Genomic DNA, 21,581 nt, shown 5'->3' with positions numbered 1-21,581 from the left:
TCGAAGTCTCTATGGAAATGTCTAGTTTTTGAAAGAGATATGGGGCCAGATGTAGCAATCTCCGAATTTGCAATTCGGAAATTGCGAGTCGGTGCGACTCACAAGTTCCGAATCACAAATTCGGATGCAGAACGGTGTCTCAGACACCGTCTGCAAATCGCTATGGGGTCGCAAATACCTACCTCATTAATATTAATGAGATGGGTCGCATTTTGTGACCCCATAGCGATTCCCTGCACTCACAAGGATGGTGGCCTGCTGAAAACAGCAGACCTCCATGTCTGTGACTGCTTTTTAAATAAAGCAGTTTTTGTTGTTGTATTGCAGCCCGTTTTCCTTAAAGGAAAACGAGTTGCAATAAAAAAAAATAACGAAACCATTTAGTTTCGTTCTTTCAGAGTAGGCAGTGGTCCATTGGACCACTGCCTGCTCTGAAAAACATTTCTGGCAACATTCACATAGGGGAAGGGGTCCCATGGGGACCCCTTCCCTTTTGTGAATGGGTTACCACCAGTGTGACACTGGTGGTAACTGTGAATTGCTTTGCGACTGCGTTTGCGGTCACAAAGCAATTTAGCATCGTGGTGCAAGTCGCGAATAGGAAGGGGACACCCCTTCCTATTTGCGAGTCGCATTCACATTTTGCGAGTCGGTACCGACTCGCAAAATGTGAATGAGCATAGCGATGCGCATTTTGCATGGCGCAAACTGCGATTTTCGCAGTTTGCGCTATGCAAAATGCTACCTACATCTGGCCCATGGTTCCAAATTCATATTACTACCCCTGAAAATGGGTAAAAAACTATGCCCTCTAGGATCCAAATATATGATTACACCGCATTATTTAATGCCATTTTCCTTTTGTGCGATTATGCCCTCTAGGGGCTAACTGTATAGTTACAAGGCCATGTTTCTTACATATGCTATTTTCATTGTGGTGTTCTCTAGGGGCTGTTTTAAGCATTACAGTCATACCAACATACTAAAATATTTACGGCATGAAAACATGCCACATAAAGCTTTGGAGGGCATTACTTTTACAAAACATTTTTGCCCATAACTCAGTCTGTGGTGGTCCTAGGACAACAAGACCACTTTCAAAATGCTCTTTCTGTCTACATCATCTCTGGGTCCCCACACTAGGTTAGTGGGGACCCCGAAATAATAACCCCTCCCACCATTCAGTGTCTTTAAAGCTTTCTCATAGCTTGAACATTTGTTTTACAGCTGGGAGAAGTTTTGTTTTAAAGGCCTTGTTTGCGATATCACTGCAGTAGGCCTACTAGCCCCAGAAAAGCCCGATAGGGGCTACGTATATGGTTACACTGCATTACTTTCTCCTGCTTTTTTCACAGAGTTATGTCCTCTAGGGGATACCAATATGGTTACATGACCATGTTTTTTACAAATGATATTTTTGTTATGGTGCTCTATAGGGGCTGTTTTGAGCATTACAGTCTAATGAGAAATGTTTATTTCTGATAAAGGTTTATATGATAATTGTATATGTTTTAATAATCTCTCCTTATTACAATTATGACCATGATTCAGGCCAACTTAACATCCTTATTAAACTATGACTGTTTGAACACTCTTGATATGTTTTGGTGACCCTTCTACTTTATTTCTCCTCTGTGGCTGTCTTGTGTCTTTTTTGGGGGAATTGTGTTAGCCAGCTACCAACTGATGGTGGAGTGGTGAAAGTGGTACTCTATGGGAATTAGCATTGGAGATATAAATTAGGGTGCTAAATGGCAACATTTTCATTTTTTGCAGCAGATAGAGGAAGAAAGTAAATAGACATGCTTTAATTATTTGCAGGGCCACTAGAATTATATAGCAGGAAAAGGTGAAATTATGAGGCAGGGTTGCCAGTAGCTCTAACTCAAGCAAATGCAAGACCTATTGCATTGCAAATGGTTGTTTATCCTTTGTACCAGCGCACTCCAAAACTAAAGCCCTGGACCCAACCCCTCAATAAAACATTTTGATACAGGATATCCTTACACTTTTTTAAAATCATTTATGAAAAAAGGCTCCATCAAAAGGGCATAGCTTATACCTAAAGTAGTTCAGGACCCACAAGAAGGTGAAATGCAAACAACTTTTCTGAAAAAAAAGGTTTAGGATCTTAAAGGTTTGAGATGACTTTCCATACGGTATTTGAAGAGGACTGGATGGAACCTCTAAGATGTATATTTCATAACCAAGTGCTGTTGAGGCTACATCAATGTATACAAGTGGAGTATGCAGTTCATAAAAGAATCAGAAAAGGAAACAGAATAGGCAGTAGGTCTGGATGGGTCGGAGCAAGCAGATTAGGGGGATTTGATTGCTCAGACCCATCCCGACCTACTGCCTGTTCTGTACCCAATCTCAAAAAGTCACCATCAAAGTGTAATGTATACCTTATGATACTTAAAATCCAACCCAATTTCAGTAAGTAAATGGTGATGGCAGAGACCGCGCTAGCTGTGAAGTGAGATTGGGTAGTGTTGCCAGTTATCACTAATATGACCCCAATCATTGGTAGATTAGATTACATGGTCCTGCCGAAGTGCCCAGATCTGCAGGAACTTTACATGGCACGAAACATGTTGACTGACGGTTTCAGTTTCCTGTGAGCTTTACTGGATCATTGTCTCCAACACAGCCACCATTTGTTTTTATTTATAACAAAAGGTTCCATGTATTAAAACTTTCAGGGTCTCTTAGTTATTTGTATAGGACACTTACACCAATCTACACACACAGCACCTCCACTTACACTTCATAACAGTGTTTTATTTTAAAAGACCTCCAGAAAAGAGGCCCTTAAGGGGCCTGTTGGGCATTGCAGCTCCGGCCCAACAAGGAGCTTCTCAATGATGAAGCTTGACACCCTTTTATGTGTGTTAGGGCTTTGCTTCTAAGCAATCAGACCCATCCTGGCTGCCTGTTCGGTTGCCTTTTCTGATTCTTTTAAGGAGCTTGTGTAATGGACCTAGACACACTCTAAGTCCCCCCATTTGTGTGTTCTGAGGCTACATTAGTTCCACATGTTTTCACTGGAGGGGAATTCTCTCACTTTACCATGTTGCAGTTTGGCCTCACGTGGTCCTATGAGTCTTAAGGAATGCCTGGCAGTGGTGGCTCAGTAGCTAAGGATTTCGAACAAACATGTTCTTTGATACTTGAAAAGTCACCTTTTGAATGGGGGCTTATTACAGAAGTATCTGAAGAAAACTCTCACAACAAGAAGCTCTAATATAACACTGAGTCAACAAATGCAATACAGTCAGCTTCTTCTTCACTGATGATGTAAACAAAATAAAACATCCACCTAACATTCCTCACCCCACCACGGCACTCATAAGTGAACGCCTTTCATCTTTCCCTTGCATGTTAAACTCACTAATATTCACAATTCAGTCAAAGCCACCACCTACGGAGACAATCTCTGCTTTTATTTGTCATAAATGTTCTCATCAGAGCTTCCGTATCAACCCAATTCCACATCTTCAAATCCTCCCTTAACCAGGAAACCTGCCCAAGCAACCTCAATATAAGACAGGCCCTTCACCTGCTAAGGAAACCCTACCAGAACCCAGACAATCTTGCCACATACTGCCCCATCACCCATCAGAAGGATCATTGAAAAGGAGTCTCCATCCAACTACAACATCATATCAACATGAATAACCTTCATCAAGACTACCAATATGCCTTTCTATCCTTGAATTAGACAACGACAATTACCTCACCAATGAACAAAATAACGCTAAAATCGGCCTGTGGTTGCTTGTGTTCCCTTCCCTAAGAGGACTCGCCTGGCAGCTAAGGAAGAACTTTTCTCATGAGGTGCGGGCCAGTAATGGTTGGCATGAGATGGGCCTCTGTTTTGAGTGGCACAGTGGGCAAAATATTCTGGGATAGAATGCTACTCAGATTGAGATTGCCAGTGATTAGAATATTTGCAGGTATTTCTCCTATAATTTTTCATGTGATTATTATTACTAAGTTCTACAGTGGGCTGTAATCATCAGTCTTTTACAGCTGACCTGAACAACTTCAACCCCATCCACCCCACCAACCAAATTAGTGGTCTAACTTTTCCTGCAAAAACATCAACTCAAGCAGTTGGTAGATTGCAATAATCTCCTTGATGACTTCCAGCCTAGTGTCAGGATTGGTTACAGCATAGGGGCTGCTATCTTGCAAGACATTGAGGATGCATGTTGTTGGCTATGGTGAGTTTTGCTTGCTGATATTACTTTATCTCTTGATGGCCTTTAATACTGTCAATCATCTTTCAAGATGACACACAAGGCTCTTTATTAGCTTCTGCTCTTTTCAAACTTTACCGCAAACCCTTAGGTGATATTAAGCAAATAATCGAGCATTGCATACCGTCAGTAGGATGACAATACTCAGTTATACTTGAAAGTCTCCTCTCAAAATGATCTCTTATTACTGGCATCAATCCAAAGCAAAATACACTCCCAGATGACCTACCATCATCTGCAATTCAATCCTGACAAAACAGTTCCTTTACATCTCACACAAACCCTCCCACAATCCACGTTCATAAGTGACTGGATTCTGCCAATATCTTACAATGTTCTCAGACCATCACTACACCATTGTTAAGAATTCAAATTATCAACACAGACTGATTAAAGGCATCAAACCTTTTATACCGGAACAAGAAGTACTATTTAGATTGGATTACGAAAATGCATCTTGAGCCACTCAAAGGCTGTATGCATGCAGCTGCCCATCTGATCTCATTAATTAGGCATTTCAAGCACATTACCTCGGTTCTTCATTTGTTGTGTTGGGTTTCATTTGAAAGTAGATACACTTATAGAGATGGCATGCAAGCTCATCTATGCCGACCACTCTCATGATCTAGCCAGGAAATGAAACGAATTGTGGATCTCAACAAATTTGCAGCTCTGATTCCCTAGCACTGAAAACACCAGTGTTCAACAAAAAACGTACTTTTGTCCTTTAAAATCAGTCTTTTTTTAAATGTGCCCCGAAGTTTGGAACTTACTTCCTCCAGCCATTCATGCTGCCTCCTCTCTGCCTGCCTTCAGACAGGAATTAGAACACATTTCCAACCTGCACTTCTTCACCTGTACATCATAGATTCACATTCTTTAGTTTTATGCCACTTAAGTACACTCCATGTTTCTGTCCATAGTCCCAGTTTCTATAGGTCTCCTCATTATGATCGAACTCCCCTGCGCCTGACATCTTTCCCTTTGTTACAAACTTTTCACCAGTCAAGCACAAAGTAATGTGATGCCATAGAACCTGTTCGATCTAATAATTGTTACATATATCTAATACATCCAGACTGCTCCATTTTTCCTTATACCCATCTTAGCTCTTGTGATATTTAACCCTTGTGCAATATACTGCCCCTGCTCAACTATCTATATGTGTACATTTTATTTTGTATTGCAACTAGTCTTAGCTATATGTGATGCTCTTGGACCTTGTACACGTCATATAAATATTAAAAATAAATAAATATATAATCTCACTGCTGATTACTGTTCTTCCAGATATTTGTTAGGATCTTAAAGATATTGATGTTTTTTAGTAGGTTATCCTACTTGACAAAGGAGCATTACACATTTATAACTATCTTCTATCTGGAGTAAGAAACCTCCCCATAGAGATACATGCATATTATGTCTGATGTATTTGCCAGAAGACATTTCATAAGGGTTTGTCATGACAGGTCAATGCCATAGACTGTTATATTTTATTACTCCAATATTTGTACATATATTCCCATAGTTCAATAAAATTACAATGTTTTACACCCAGATAATTGGTGTCCAAAGCGGGTTGGACCTGTACTGTTTATAGGGCGACATTTGATTCCTGTGCCCCTCATGCATACAAAGGACACTGCTTAGAAGGCACAGTAAAGAAATTCATGTTGGTGTTAGAATGGCCTTTCTGAGAAGTATTTATTACCTATAGGGTCCGTGAGCAATTCAACACACAAGATCTTAGGTTGATTAAGATTGAGGGAACTGAGTATGCAACTGTCTCTCCTGTTTCCACTTTACAGTGCTGCACCACTCCTAAGGTTAAGAAACATTTCCCTATTCATCTATAAGGGGGAGGTTATAGGTTTAGCATCATGTGATGCCAGAAGATGTAACATAATTACTGTCTTTAGAGTTAGAGTGCTTAGTAAGAGAATGGACTTGCTGCTTGTCAGTAGGCAATCCACAAAGCTGTTCACTGTAACCATTATAGAAGGTTTTCTTCATTAAAGACAATTTATGTGGCTTGTCCTTCCAGACACCTACAATTATATCGTTTTTTCGGGTCCAGCCTGCGTGAGCATGCGCTAGGTCATGCAACTCGCTGGTGCCCTGCAAACAGAAGGCATGTGACTGGCAAGTATGTGCCCAGCAGGACAAACAAAATTTCAAAGTTTTCTTTTCTTTAACTAACCTTCTTTTATTTTGCCAAGTTGGCTTTTCTCACTTTGCACTTATGTTTTCTTTCGTTTTTTCCTGTGGGCACTGTTCTCAAAGGATGATGATTATCTTGTTCTAAATGTTGCAAAGCGATATTGTTTCTTTCTTATGTGTAATTTCTGAAATTATGCTTCAACACATAATCATGCAGTACACCCGAATCCACCCCTCTCCAATTCCCACCACTACAATCCACAACAATTCACCCCACCTCACCCCACACCAGTCCAACCCACTCAATCCAATCCAATCCACACCACTCCAATCCAAATCACTCATCTTACTCCAATCCACTCCACTCCAACCCACCCCAATCTAATCTGCCTCACTCCAGTTCCCCCCACTCCAATCCAGAATAATCTGCCCCACTCCTATCCAAAACAATCTGCCCCACTCTCATCCAAAGCAATCTGTCCTCCTCCAATCTGCCCCACTCCAATCCAAAACAATCTGCCCTACTTTCAATCCAAAACAATCTGCCCTGCTCCAGTGTGCCCAACTCCAATCCAAAACAATCTGCCCCACTCCAATCCAGAACAATAGCCCCCATTCCAATCTTCCTCACACCAGTCTGCTGTACTCCATCCCAATTCACCCCACTCTAATTGAATCCAACCCACCCCACTCCAATCCAATCCACCCCAGCCCGGTCCAACCCACTCCAAGTCAATCCACCCCACACAAATCCAGTCCACCCCATCCATCCCAATTGAATGTACTCCACTCCAATCCACCCCAATCCAACCTATTCCACCCCATTCCAAAACAATCTGCCCCACTGCAAACCTGTTCCACTCCAATCCAAAACAATATGCCCCACTCCAATCTGCCTCACTCTAGACTGCTCCACTCCAATCAAAAACAATCTGCCCCACTCCAATCAATAACAACCTGCCCCACTGTAATCTACTGCACTCCAATCTAAAGCAATCTGCCACACTCCAATCTGACCCACTCCAACCCAAAACAATCTGCCCCACTGAAATCCATTCCACTCCAATTTAAAACAATCTGCCTCACTCCAAGCCTTCCCATTCCAATCCAAAACAATCTGGCCCACTCCAATCCAATCTGCCCCACCCCACCCCAACTCAATCCACCCCACTCCAACTCAATCCACCCCAATCCAATCCACCCCACTCTAATCCAATCCACCCTACACCAATCCAGTCCACCCAGTCCAGCCTAATCAAATCTACCCCACTTCAATCTAATCCACCCCAACTCATCCAACTCCAAAACAATATGCCCCACTCCAATATGCCCGACTCCAATCCAAAACAATCTGCTCCACTCCAATCTGCCCCACTCCATTCCACAACAATCTGGCCCATTCCAAGTTGCCCTACTCCAATCCAATCCACCTCACCTCACCTTACCTCACCCCAGTCCAATCCACCCTACTATATCCCTATTCCCCCACTCCAAACCACCACAATCCACCCAAATGCAACCCACCCCATCCAACTCCAATCCACCCCCCACTGAAATCCACCCACCCCACTCCAGTCCACTCCACTCCAATCCAACCCATCCCACTCTAATCCAACCCACCCCACTCCTGTCCAGTCCAACCCAACCCAATCCACCCACTCAAATCAATTCCACCCCACTACAATCCACACAATATACCCCAATCCATCCCACTCCAATACAAACGACCTTAATCCACCCCACTCCAGTCCAATCCAGTCCACTTTATTCCACTGTACTCTAATCCAATCCACCCCACTCCAAACCACCTTAATCCAACCCACTCCAATCCAGTCCATCCCACACCAATCCATTTCACCCTACACCAACTCAATTCACCCCACTCCAATCCAATCCACCCCATTCCAGTCCAATCCACCACAATGCACCCCACTCCAAATCCACCCCACCCTATCTAACCCACCCACCCTATCTAATCCATCCCAATATAGTTCAACCCACTCCAATCCACCCCACTCAGTCCTATCCACTCCACTCAATCCAATCCACCTCACTCTAATCCACTCCACTCTAATCCATCCACCCCATCTCAATCTGATCCACCCCACTCCAATCCACCTCCCTCCATTCCATTCCACCCCACTCATCCTACCCAACTTCAGTCCACCCCTTTCTAATCCAATCCACCCTACTCAATCCAATTTACCCAACACCAGTCCAATCCTTCCCACCTCAGTGCAGTCCACCCCACTCCAATGATCCCAGTCCAGTCCTTCACACCCCAATCCAACCCACCCCTGTCTAATACACCCCACCTCACTCAAATCCAAACTACCCCACTCCAGTCCACCCAACCCAATGCACCCCACCCCATTTTAGTCCACTTCACCCCACTCCAGTCCTACCCACTCCACTCCAATCCACTCCACTCTACTCCATTCCACCTCACTCTGCCCATATCCAATCCACCCCACCCCATCCCAGTCCACCTCTCTCCAATCCAATTCATCATCCTACCCCATTAAAATCCACCCCACTCCTAACCACCCCACATCAATCCAATGCACCCCACCTCATGCAACCCACCCCAATCCAGTCCACCCCACCCCATCCCAATTTAGTCCACCCGACTGCAATCCTTCCAGTCCACTTCACTCAATTCAGTTCACCCTATGCCAATCCAATCCACCCTGCCTCAATGCAGTCCAACTCACCTCACTGCAATTCACCCTACCCTAATCCAATCCACCCTAATCCAACCCACCCCACTCCACCCCACTCCATTCCAATCCAATCCATCCCACTCTAGCCCACCATATCCCAATCTATTCCACTCCATTTCAATCCACCCTACTCCAATCCAATCCAAACCACCATACTCCAATCCACCCCACCCCAGTCCAATCCAACCTTCCCCAGACCTATCACTCCAATCCAATCCACCCACCCCAATCCAATCTAATCTACCCCACTCCAGTCCACCCAAATCCAACCCACCTCACCCCATTTCAATCCATCCCACTCCAGTCCATTCTAGTCCACCCCACTCCACCCTACTCCAATCCATCCACCTCACTCCAATCAAATCCACCCCACTCCACTCAATCTACGCCACTCTACCCCAATCCAATCCACTCCACTCTACCTCACTCCAGTCCGCCTACTACCTCAACTACTCCAACCTACTCCACCCTGTTTCCACCCCACTTCACTGTATGACACTCTCTGCCACTGGACCACTGATCTCTACTCTCTACTCAACTCTATGACACTCTACTCCCTCTCCCCAGTACATGAGACTCCAACAAATCCACTCTATGACACTCTACTCCCCCACTCCACTCTATGTCACTCCATGCCCTCAACTATTTGCCATGCTGGGCAGCAGTCGTCACACTGGTGCACAATATGACAAAAACACATTGCCAAAGCCAATAGCTCCTGTTTAGGCGAGACCTATTGGCTTTGCCAATGCTTGTATTTTTACTCGCTTAGGAGGGGGCTCAATGTTTTTAATGTTATTTGGTTGTCATATCAGTTTTAAAATCCATACATGTTGATATTTCTTGAGTCTCAATTGTGCTAGTTAGAGAGTTTAGGTTAACATTTTGCTTCTGATGACTTATGTTATGCCAGTGTGGGAACTCAATATATTATCAAATTTCTTTATGGGCAACTATGTCTGAGCCTATGCATGTTTGCCTATTGTTGGTTACTTATTATAAAGACCATCTCCCAGTGGTGTGACGAAAATTGAGGGGGTCCCCTACAAAGTACATTCAATCAAAAGTTCTCAGGCCAGGGTTCTCTGCTGATGGGGCACAAGAGCTCAGGTCCCCCCTCACCACAGGGGCTGCAGAGGCCTATGTTACTCCACCGCCATCTCCTTAGTTGACATTACATTGCCTCATCAAGTGAGTGAGATGCAAGCACTGTACAGGTAGCCACCACTCCTTTTGTTTTCATGAGCTACTTTGACATTTAATATTATACTTTATATTCTTTCCATCTCACCATCCTTAGAAGATGGAGGAGAGGTTTCATCATCTAGGCCCCAGGAAAGTTCTGAGTTTCTGCATTTCCCTGATGAAAGAGTGTTGTGAGGAAATCATTTTCTTTGTTAGAAGTGTTGGTCCAATAAGGGAGAACAATCTCTAATGGATGATTTTAAGATCACTGGGCATTTAGAAGGTATGTGTTAAGAAGTAGCTATTGCAGAGCATCCTTAATAAACCGGAGCTAATTATATCAGGAGCAGTGCCAGGTCAGAGCAGTGGTCCTATTATGGCATATCGCAGCCTACCACATAGTCTTGCACTTCCACTTTTGGCAAATATTACTGCCTTGATACTTTGGCTGCATAGCACACTTAGTATAACCTGGCTGTACTGCAACGCTTTTGGGTTAGAGATAATTGTCTTTGGCCTTTGTTTTAAACTTCTCCATAAATGTTTCCATAGTTTTCCCTTGATAAAGAATGCTTGCCAGGAATGGATTCAGTAAAGTGATAACTTACTCGGCTTAAATAGTGGTTATTATGATGGATATGATCCTCTTTCAGCAGATGCATCATCACCCCTGTTTTAGAATTGATTTTCGGTGACCTTTTCCTTTGATTTGCCATTTCCACTGGTCTCAGGCCTTTGTAAAATGGGATGAAAAATGTGTCAAGGAAGCTTGGGCTGAATTATTCAACTGAGCCATAGTGGTTGAGCATTAATTTCTGAGATACTAGTCTGCACCTAGATCTATTTTGCAAGATGATGAATCGGTCAGAAAGACCCCAAGCCCACTGTCTTTACTACATGTTACATGTACCTTTGTAGGTTTCGCCTGCACAGCACTTGCAGTGTGCTTGTGGAATCTATTGTTAAAATATATCTTAAAAGGTGCTTACATCCCACCCCCATGCTTTTTCATTGGTTCCTGCACTTGCCACTTACCTTTCCTCCATTTCTATTGGCTGAAGCATATTTCCGCATTTACCAACAATTGTTCCTCGCGTGTTTAATCTTATAAATGTCGTAAAGCCCAAGTACTGTTTACAACCGCATTTCTACATCTATCTTTTTTGTTATGTTTTGCATGCACAACGCTTGCCCTGTGCTTATTCGGTTTTTCAGTGACTTTTTCCTTTGATTTGCCATTTACACTGGTCTCAAGCCTCTGTAAAATGGGATGAAAAATGTGTCAAGGGAGCATGGGCTAAATTATTCAATTGAGCCCTAGTGGTTGAGCATTAATTTCTGAGAGACTAGTCTGCACCTAGATCTATTTTGCAAGATGATGAATCGGTCACAAAGACCATTGCTGATGTCATCCTAAACATACATTACTTTTTCTTACTCATATTAAGTAGCGGCCCTTGTGATGAATATACAATTGGGTGGCAATAAGTTTGTGTAGTTGTTAGTGCTAAATGTAAAGTAAGTAGGGGCCTGGAGTGATCCAAGTGCGGGAGTTATGGTAGGACAGCTCTGCTCCTGGCGTTGTTTGTTGATGAGCGCACACAGTCATGCATACTAATGTGAAAGGCTTCAAATACTTGTGACAAAGGCGCAGAGGATAGGATGAAGTAAATGTGCTGAAGCAGGCAGTCCAGGTGGAGGACAGTGATTTGAAACTGGGCTGAGCAGCAGGATTCTTGCCAGAACTAGGCAACAAGAAATGTTTGTGATGAACTGAGGCAAGGGCGAACACAGCACTTTCTTCACTGAAAGCAACCCTGGGGACTGGTCTACTTGAAAGAGCACACGAGAACTGTTTAAAAAAAACTTCACGCATGAAAATCACATGATTAAATGCACATATAAAGAGAGACTATATTAGGAATTAAAATAATTTAAAGGCAAGCACTTTTAACCCCCTTCCTCCCAGAATACTAATTGCAACTAGCGAACAGGAACTTTCACACATTTTTATGTAAATCTCTCTGAAAAGGGTTTCTACACTTTGGAAAACCCAAAGCAGTGTTTTGCATGTTACTGTTGTCTCATCATTTCTTTTAATAGCATTCCAGTAGGAAGGTGTCTCATGTTTGAGAAACAGGGAACTGTTCTAGTCTCATTTAACATGTCTTTGTCCCACCGCAGTCTATGAAGACATAAATAATTGACCTTTCACCCAGGAAGCATGTTTGCCTCTCTTCCTCACTCAAACATTGTGATGGAAGCAGGATTAAAACACCAATGAGGCGACAAGGAGCCACTGGTGTATGCTGCAAAAACAAGAGGGCTTGAGATTGCAAGTTAACATTTAATTGTGGCACTTTTGCGTGTGCAGGAAGGGCACAAAAATGGCAAATTGTTATTTTGCCTGGGGCTCAAAAATCGTTGCACTGCTGCTGCTGTGTTTCTTCCTAGCTGAGTGTCCTTAGCTAATTCATAAAAAGTGGATATAGTATTATTTGCCAAAGACACATATCAGAAAACACACATCTACGTTGAGCACTAAAGCAGCAAAATTGATATTTGCACTTAAAAATCTACAACTTAGTCAAAGGAGTCCCAGCATTTGCTCCAGTTATCCAAGGGGATAGTTATTTGTCGAATTTGTGTTCGCACTGGAGTCTGGTGAGTGTGTATCACATAGTCACTGTGTTAAGCTGCAGATGTAGCAAGATATATAGTTTCAGGGCCATTGTTGTACTGCGCCATTTTAACTGCTAAGGCGTGGTTCAGTTTATAATATTAATGTACTAAACATGCTTTCTGATGCTCTTTCTGTGGTTACTTAACCTTGCTAAACGTGAAGGATGTGGTCACAAAATAATCTATTAATAATCACATGGGTGAAACCTAATGCAGTTACCAATGCTTGTTAAGTTTTGGCAGCATGCGGTCTCATTGAGGTATAAAACGTTCATATATGCCTGCGTCCTCTAACTACAAAAAATGAATTACAACTCCCCACGACCACGCCTTTTTCCAGCTTTCCCCTTTTTTTGGCATTTTACTCGGTCAGCAGACAGCCTCGTTCAGTGAGGGGACCAACTACATGTTGCAGTTAAAAACTTCTAACAACCTATTCTCAGCAAGAACTGTTTCTGGAAAGTGAACTCTAGCAGCGTCTAATTTTAGTTTGGTTGGCCAATATACTAATAGCGGCTTCCTGTGGTTTAGAAATAATGTTAACTATCACGTTATTTGAAGTTCAGAAGGCTTTGCCTGTTCGTCCAGCCCGAGGTATCCGTCACTTGGAGCCTGTGCCTTGTAAAAGGCCGCCAAATGGCTCGATGTCACTTGTGATACCTTCAAGCTAGCCCGACCAACAGCATTTCGCACGGTGGGATTGTTTAGCGCTTACATAGAACGCTAGAATACAAACTACAAACCCCAGAATGCAACATATTGTTGGCCAAAAATCCAGGCCTGTCTGTAGGTATACATGATGCGCGCCCCCGTCCCCACCCGAAAGTTGAACATGAACCATCATTTTATTTGCTCAGTCTGTGAGAGCAACACCCTTTCAGACAGGCTTCCTGCATTCACAGCCCGGGGAACAGACAGGAAGTATTTGCAGCTGCTTCATAGCTGAGGGGGTGTAATGCCTTCATAGCCGAGCGCTCCAATAGGTATCCCAGCAATCAGGGTTAACAAGAACCTGCCCGGGCTGCTTCAGCTCCAGGAACACCCCACCCCACAACATGGTGCAATTATAAACACCCACAGTTAAGCGGTGAGATATGTGATCTCTCGGCCCAGGCCTTTCCCCCCATTGTCCTCTGCCGTTCGCCATTGCATGTATGAAAAACAAACAATCAACACGGGAGCCTGGAGAGCAGAGGTCTCCAATCTTTTTTATGCCGCGCCCCACCAGTTGAAAAATAAAAATCATTGGGCCCCCCCTCAGAATTTTTCACAATAATTTGATAAAAATGGCAATGTTTAAATATGTCTAGACCTATTTAAACATTGCAGTTAAGTATAGTTACCTTTTTAAAAATGCAATAACATGCTTCTGCTTAAAACAAAGGCCTGTTATCTGTATAATGCTTCTTTTGGCCAGATCCTGGCGCCCCCCCCCCCACTCCGGATCACTTGAGGCCCCACTAGGGGGGCCCGCCCCCCTAGTTTGAAGACCTATGCTGGAGAGTAAAGCAAGCTGGAAGGCGTGGTAGCAGCTCCGTTCCCTGCCAAGGGATCTGAAAAGCAGTCCTCCAGACTTGTTATCATAGTTGGATCTTACTCCTGACATAGTTGTGTTTTATGATTTTCCAGAAGAAAGTAATACATATTCATAGCACATTGATTCTTGAATCTGTCCAGTTGTTCTCAAGCACATTTTTACATATGTGCAGGATTTTAAATTCCAGGCACCACGAAGGCTTGGTGTGCCTAAATTAAGTAGGCATGAGTGGGCAATAGGGACATTAGTTGATATGCAGATATGTCTCCGCAGTTCTAGGAGGTGGGCAGTTTGCTTTTATGCTTTCTAATGGACTGTGATGCAGTCTTCTCTTTTTAAAAGGTGTCTTCTACGCTTTCCTAAATTGGAGAAGAATGGATACGAGGATACTGTTATAATGTTCCAGATCGTGGGTGCAGGAATGGAAAAGGCTTGCTGGCATGTTTTGGCTTTTTTTTTAACTTCTAAGTCTGTGGTTGGATGGTGTCCTGGCTGCAGATGTGCTGAGAACTACTAAAGATGGTGAGTTTGTCTGCAAGATAAGCAGGGTTCTGGTCGTGATGGCTTTGTAAGTGATGCAGCTAGTTTTGAAGATGGTGCGGGACTAGGAGATGCCAGTGTATAGTTTAAGAGGCCATGGAGTAGATCATTACCTACATTCAGATGCAAGAGTATGAGGGGTTGAATAGCAGTTCTTAATTTGCTTTCTGGAAGAAACAGTTTCACTTCCTTTAGAAGAGAGCACTGGTACCAGGCTATCTGAATGCTTTTTGGCAATACATCCCTTGGGGATGAAGTTGGTATCCAGGATGAATCCAAGTGACTTGGCATTTCATGAAAATTGGATTTCAAAGCTGTCAAAGTTCATGTAATTGAGCTAGATTTCTACTGCATCTTATTTTTGTTGTTCTTGGGAAATAACAGGAAGTGTCTCTTGATTGGGTTGAGCTTCAGGTAGGGGCTGGACATCCAGGTCTGGATGATATGCAAGCAGTGTTTGAGGCATTAGATGTCTGAAGCAGGCAAAGCTTTTAAGTAGAGTTGTGTGTCATTGGCATATTGGTGAAACCTTATACTGTTTTATGTGAGTAGAGCACCAAACAGCTCCATGTAACTGTTGAAAATGACAGGAGACAGTTTGGAATGCTGCGGCACTCCGCAGGGGATAGAGATAGTTTGTCAGGTGTCCATGTGTACAAACTGGTGTTGGTGGGAAAGGTAGGAAGATAACCAGTGAAAGGAGAGGATGTAATGCGGTGGTCAGAGCGACCGCCTCAGGAGCTGGAGATATGGGTTTGAGCCTCGGCGTCCGCACACCGTCCTGTGATCCTGGGCAGATCACTTAATCTCCTCATGCCCACGGACAGCGGCTTGAGACCCTCATGGGTTATAAGCCGCGCTATATAAATCTACATCTCATTTTATTTCATTTCAGTGCATTCCATCCAAGACTACAGGGTGTACAAGGGTGGGATTGTCACCTCTAGTGAAGGCAGCTGAGAGGTCGAGCAGTATCAGGAGACAAGGGACTTTTTCATCTGTGGTCAAAAAGGCATTCTCTACAAAGGATAAGGTAGAAGTCTCCATGATGCAGCATAAGCTGAAGCCAGACTCGTAGTTGTGCAGGATATGGTTAGCACTGATGTGGTCTTGGGGTTGAACATGGAATACAATTTAAGTGATCTTGCCAATGAGTGGTAGGTGAGTGATGGGCTGGTAGTTGTCGACTCATTAGGGTCTAGTGAAGGTTTCTTTAGGAGTAGGAGTATCTGGACTATCTTGAGAGCTTCTGGGAAGATGTTTTTAGTGAGGAAGGTATTGACAATAGTAATTATGGTTGATGGAACACTCCCAGAGAGAGCTTTGATGAAGTACGATGATGAGAGTACAATGGTAAGACATCATCTTTATAAGAAGTGGCTTTGCAGGAGTTGAGTACGTCAGGGAGATATGGGAGAGGTAGGCCTTTGATGGCTGCCCCTTGTCGGATTCAATAGAACGGGATGGGTTTAAGAATTGAAGCTGGCTTGGTGTTGTCAATGTTCTGTCAGATCGCTCCCGGTCTTGGTCAAGAGAAAGGGCCTGAGACGCTCACGGAGCCAACACCACTTCTCCTCATCCTACTACAAATCGTTTGGGTTTTTCAGATAAGCATAAGAAGTCGAAGAAGCACAAGTGTCCTTCGACTTCACCTTGTTGGGCGGACGTCGCGATGCGGGAGAAGGAGCATTATTGCTCTAGGTCTCTGTCTTCGGAGCCTGTATCTGGGTCGGCTCTGCGCCTCCCTGAGTTTTCGTGAGCCGGAGCCACCCCTGCCAGACTAAAAGAATTTTACGAGGCCATGAGCCTAATTTTTGGGCAGTTTGGCCCAGTTAGGGAGCCTTCGGGCCCCGTGAGGTTGGAAAGGGCCCCTTCGGGTTCTGCTCCGACAGCTTTGGCCTCAGCTCTGAGCGACACCCTGGAATCCACTTCCAAACTCAGACCGGTATTGGTCGTACCCTTGCGACCTTCCCGATGACGGTTCTGGCGTCAACGTTCCTGATGTCACCTGAACCCTGGGGCAGCATCGTTCCTATACTCATCGCCAACTCCAACATGCAGCCAGAGCAGCATTGCTCAACGCCGATTCCAACTTGGGCAGAGACCTTGATCCCTAGATCGGATCCTGACCCTTATTCTTATGGGGCGAATTCATTGATAGCATGGAGGGGTCTCTGGACCCTTTAGAATCCTAACTGGAAGACTCAATGGACTGGGCTCAGTAACTGGATGACGCTGGTATGCTTTCTCCCCCTGCCATGGCTACGGAGGAGGGGGCATGCTACTCCATGGTGGTGTGGAGAGCGGCCGAGGTCTTGGGCCCCAAGCTGTCTTTAATGTCCTGCTGGGGACCTGGTCCAAACCCAGCACAGGAGCTCCTGTTAATAGGACAATAGCCCCCCCCATAGGCCTGCGCCTAACGACCCAGCTTTTCTGACCCAGCACCCCACTCCAAGAGCTTGGTCATCCAAGCCTCAAAGTCCCATGGCACGTTCACTTCAGCTCTGCCGAATAGGGAATCAAACAGACTGGACGACCTTGGTAAGAAGTTGTTTTCTTCCTCCGACCTGGCATTGCAGTGCGTGAACACTGCATGCCTTTTGTGCCACTACACCCATACAATTGCTTCTACAGGTCCCACAGGAGGCACGGGCCATTCTCTCTCAGACTGTTGCTGATAGGAGAGATGCAGCCAAGTTCACAATTAGATGTGGGCTGGATACAACCCACTCTCTGGGCAGATCAGTTGCTTTGACGATGGCCCTGAGGCACCATACCTGGTTACTGACATCTGACTTTTCAGGGGATATTCAGTCTACTCTCATGAACATTCCCTTTGATGGCATTGTCTTTTTGGGGATAAAGCAGACTCATAACTCGAGCGCTTTAAGGAGTCCCTGGCTATGGCCCGGTCCCTTGGCCTCGCTGCTGTCATTCGTCCCCCTCTGTCTGCTTTTCACCCCTTTCGTGGTCACAGAAGGGGTGCCCAACCACATCTGTTCCCCACCAGCCACTGCGGCCTGCATGCTGTTCAGCCTCTACGGGGCCGAGGAAGTGGGATCCATCGTCCACATGGATCAGGGAGCCAGTGGTCTAGCATGCCACCGCCTCCCCTCCGCTGCAGCCTCCAAACCTTCCTAGTCTGGCATTCCCCCACCAGGGTGACAGGATTCCCCATCACCTGCCCCGCTGGAATACCATCACGTCATACTTCCTCCCCTTCGGGACTGTCCCTCCCGCCATGCCACCATCCTACGATCGGATGACGGAGGATCACCTGGCACTTTTCTGCGAGGAGGTTATGCTCTCTTAGCCAAGAGAGCCATAGAGAGGGTCCCTGTGCCAGAAGTAGGTCGTGGTTGTTAATCCTGCTACTTTCTGGTGCCCAAAAAGGACAAGAGCCTCCTCCCTATCCTTGACCTCCTGTCTCTCAATCTCTTGTTCAGGAAGGAGAAGTTCAAAATGCTCACTCTGGCTCAAGTCTTATCTGCCCTGGAGCCAGGAGACTGGATGTTAGCATTGGATTTGCAGGACGCTTATTTCCATATTCCCATCCACAGACATTACTTGCGGTTCGTGGTAGGTCACGAGTACTTTCAATTCACTGTGCTCCTCTTTGGCCTTACCAGCGCCCCACCGGTGTTCACCAAAGTGATTGTGGTGGTCGCAGCTCATCTGCGCATTTTAGGGGTTTCAGTTTTCCCCTACCTTGACGACTGGCTGTTGAAGGCAGACTTGCCACAGGCTCTCGTCTCCCACATCCAGACTAAGGAGGACCTCCTGCATTTGCTGGGGTTCACTATAAACATGCCAAAGTCACATCTGACTCCCTCTCAGGCGCTGCCTTTCATCAGAGCTGTTCTGTACACAGTGCAGTTTCTAGCCTATCCTTCCAAACGGCGAGTCCAGGATATTCAGGCTATGAGACCGATGTTTCAGCCTCTATCCTAGATTTCGGTGAGAACGACTCTGGGGCTGCTGGGCCTCATGGCCTCCTGCATCCTGCTGGTAATACATGGCATATGCAGGCTCTCCATTGGGACCTGAAGTTCCAGTGGGCGCAGCATCCGAGGTATCTCTCCGACATGACCTAGATATCAGAGGGAACTGCGCATGTTCTGCTGTGGTGGCTTTGAAACCACAATTGGGTCCGAGGCAGATCCCTCTCCCTTCCCAAACCAGATGCGCCATTCCTGGGATGGGGCAGTCACATGGGAGAGGCAGAGATCGGAGGCGTCTCGTCTCCAGGATATTCCGAGCTCCCTATCAACCTTTTGGACTGCAGGGCAATTAGACTGACATTGGAGGCATTCCTTCCCTCTCTCAAAGGAAAAGTGGTGCAGGTGTTCATAGCCAACACCACTGCCATGTGGTCCTGCGACAAACAAGATGGGGTGGGATCGTAGACCCTTTGTCAGGGGGCTCTCCATCTCTGGATATGGCTGGACCATCAGGGAATATCTCTGGTGGTTCAACATCTGGCAGGCTCTCTGAACATTAGAGCGGACAAACTCAGCCATCAATGCCTGATCGATCATGAATGACGTCTCCATCTGGAGGTGGCACAAGGTTTCAGCAGTGGGGAGAGCCTTGATTAGATCTGTTCGCCTCCACAGAGAATGCGCAATGTCAGCGGTTTTGGACGTAGGAGTTTCCAAAGTGACACTCGCTCAGCGATGCTTTTCATCTCGAGTGGAACTCAGGCCTCCTTTACGCCTATACCACTTCTGCCCAGAGTTCTCAAGAAGATCAAGAACGACCGCGCCCAAGTCATTCTTGTGGCTCTGACTGGGCACAAAGAGTATGGTATCCTCAACTATTGAACACGGCCATCGATCATCCGATCAGACTGCCCCTTCGGGAGGATCTTCTGTCTCAGCAGCAGGGAATGGTTCTCCACCCAAATCTTTCCAGTCTCTGCCTTTTTGCATGGAGTTTGAGCAGCAACAGTTGACAACTTTTGACCTTCGCCCCAAAATTTGTAACATTATCTTGGCAGCCAGGCATCCCTCCACCAAAACAGTATATGCCTGTCGTTGGAACAGATTTGTGGCATGGTGTACAGACAAGTCTGTTGACCCCCTCTCTGCCCCTCTTTCTGAGGTTCTTTTGTTTATTCTTTCTTTGACCCAGCAGGGCTCTACTCTGGGCACCCTAAAGGGTAATTTGTCTGCCATCTCGGCTTTCCTTCGATTGCCTGACCAACACTCCTTGTTTAAATCTCCCATTGTTGGACGATTTCTTAAGGGCCCTACCCATCTCTTTCTTCCTTCCCTGTTCATAATGCCCCAATGGCATCTGAACTTAGTTCTAACTTATCTAATGTACGCTCCCTTTGAGACGCTTCACAACTGCCCACTTCGCCTACTCACTCTGATAACAGTTTCCTCCTTTCATCTCTATCCACCCTGACAAGGTGGTGCTTCGTACTATGGCTTCTTTTCTCCCTACAGTGGTCACGCCCTTTCATGTAGACCAATCAATCACCTTGTCTACTTTTTATGCACCCCTACATCCTTCTAAGGAAGAGGAGAGACTCCACCATCTGGACCCAACAGAGCGTTGTCGTTCTATCTTTATTGTACAAAAGAGTTCCAGGTGGATGATCAACTCTTTGTAGGTTATGTGGGTGCAAAGAAAGGTCGGGCAGTGCAGAAGAGAACCATCTCTAGATGGGTAGTGTTCTGCATTAAAATGCACTAAAAAGCAACCCCTGTAGGGTTGGCACACTAATTTTAACAGAGCAACAGCTACAACCACTGCGTTTGCACACAGAGTTTCAGTCCTGGACATCTGCCAGGCAGCAACATGGGCGTCCTTACACATGTTTACTAAACACTACTTCCTAGACAGTCAGGTGTGAAGGGATGGGTACTTTGCCCGTTCGGTCTTGCAGGACTTCCTAGTATATTAGTTTGCAGACCCTCCTCCAGGAATGGTATTGCTTGGGTATCTAATCAAAGGTAAAGAATCTGCAACTAGAAGTCTCTATCAGATGAACAAGTTACTTACCTTACCAACCCACCCATCCTCCCCACTCTGTGAACTGATTTCTAGGGACAGGGACTTCCCTTTTAGGGCCCTAGTTCTGGTGCACCAGAGTCAGTGTTCTTTATCGCTGTGCGCTTCTGGCATGGAAAGACGTGAAAAGAAACTGACGTCAGCACGCGGGGTGGGGCCTATATATGACCTATGATGTCATATCTAGTGGCCACGATGCCAACTACAGATGCAAAATCGACCGATGACACCTAGCCTGCATGAAGAAAAATCTTTGGGTCCAGACTGACGCCTGGTGCAAATTCTAAGGGAAGGAATCAGCAACCAGAATATGTCTCTACCAGATAATCTGTTACCAACGGTAAGTAACTTGTTCTTTTAGCCATCAGCACTTGCAGTGCATCTCACCTTAGAGTGAGCATGAACCACTGTACCTCACCATTCCCTTGCAGCTATCTCTTTGTGTCTCAGAGTTGTTTTATTGCTACA

Source organism: Pleurodeles waltl, chromosome 6 (genome assembly GCF_031143425.1).
Source record: "Pleurodeles waltl isolate 20211129_DDA chromosome 6, aPleWal1.hap1.20221129, whole genome shotgun sequence".
NCBI lineage: Eukaryota > Metazoa > Chordata > Amphibia > Caudata > Salamandridae > Pleurodeles > Pleurodeles waltl.
This window is presented reverse-complemented; position numbering follows the sequence as displayed.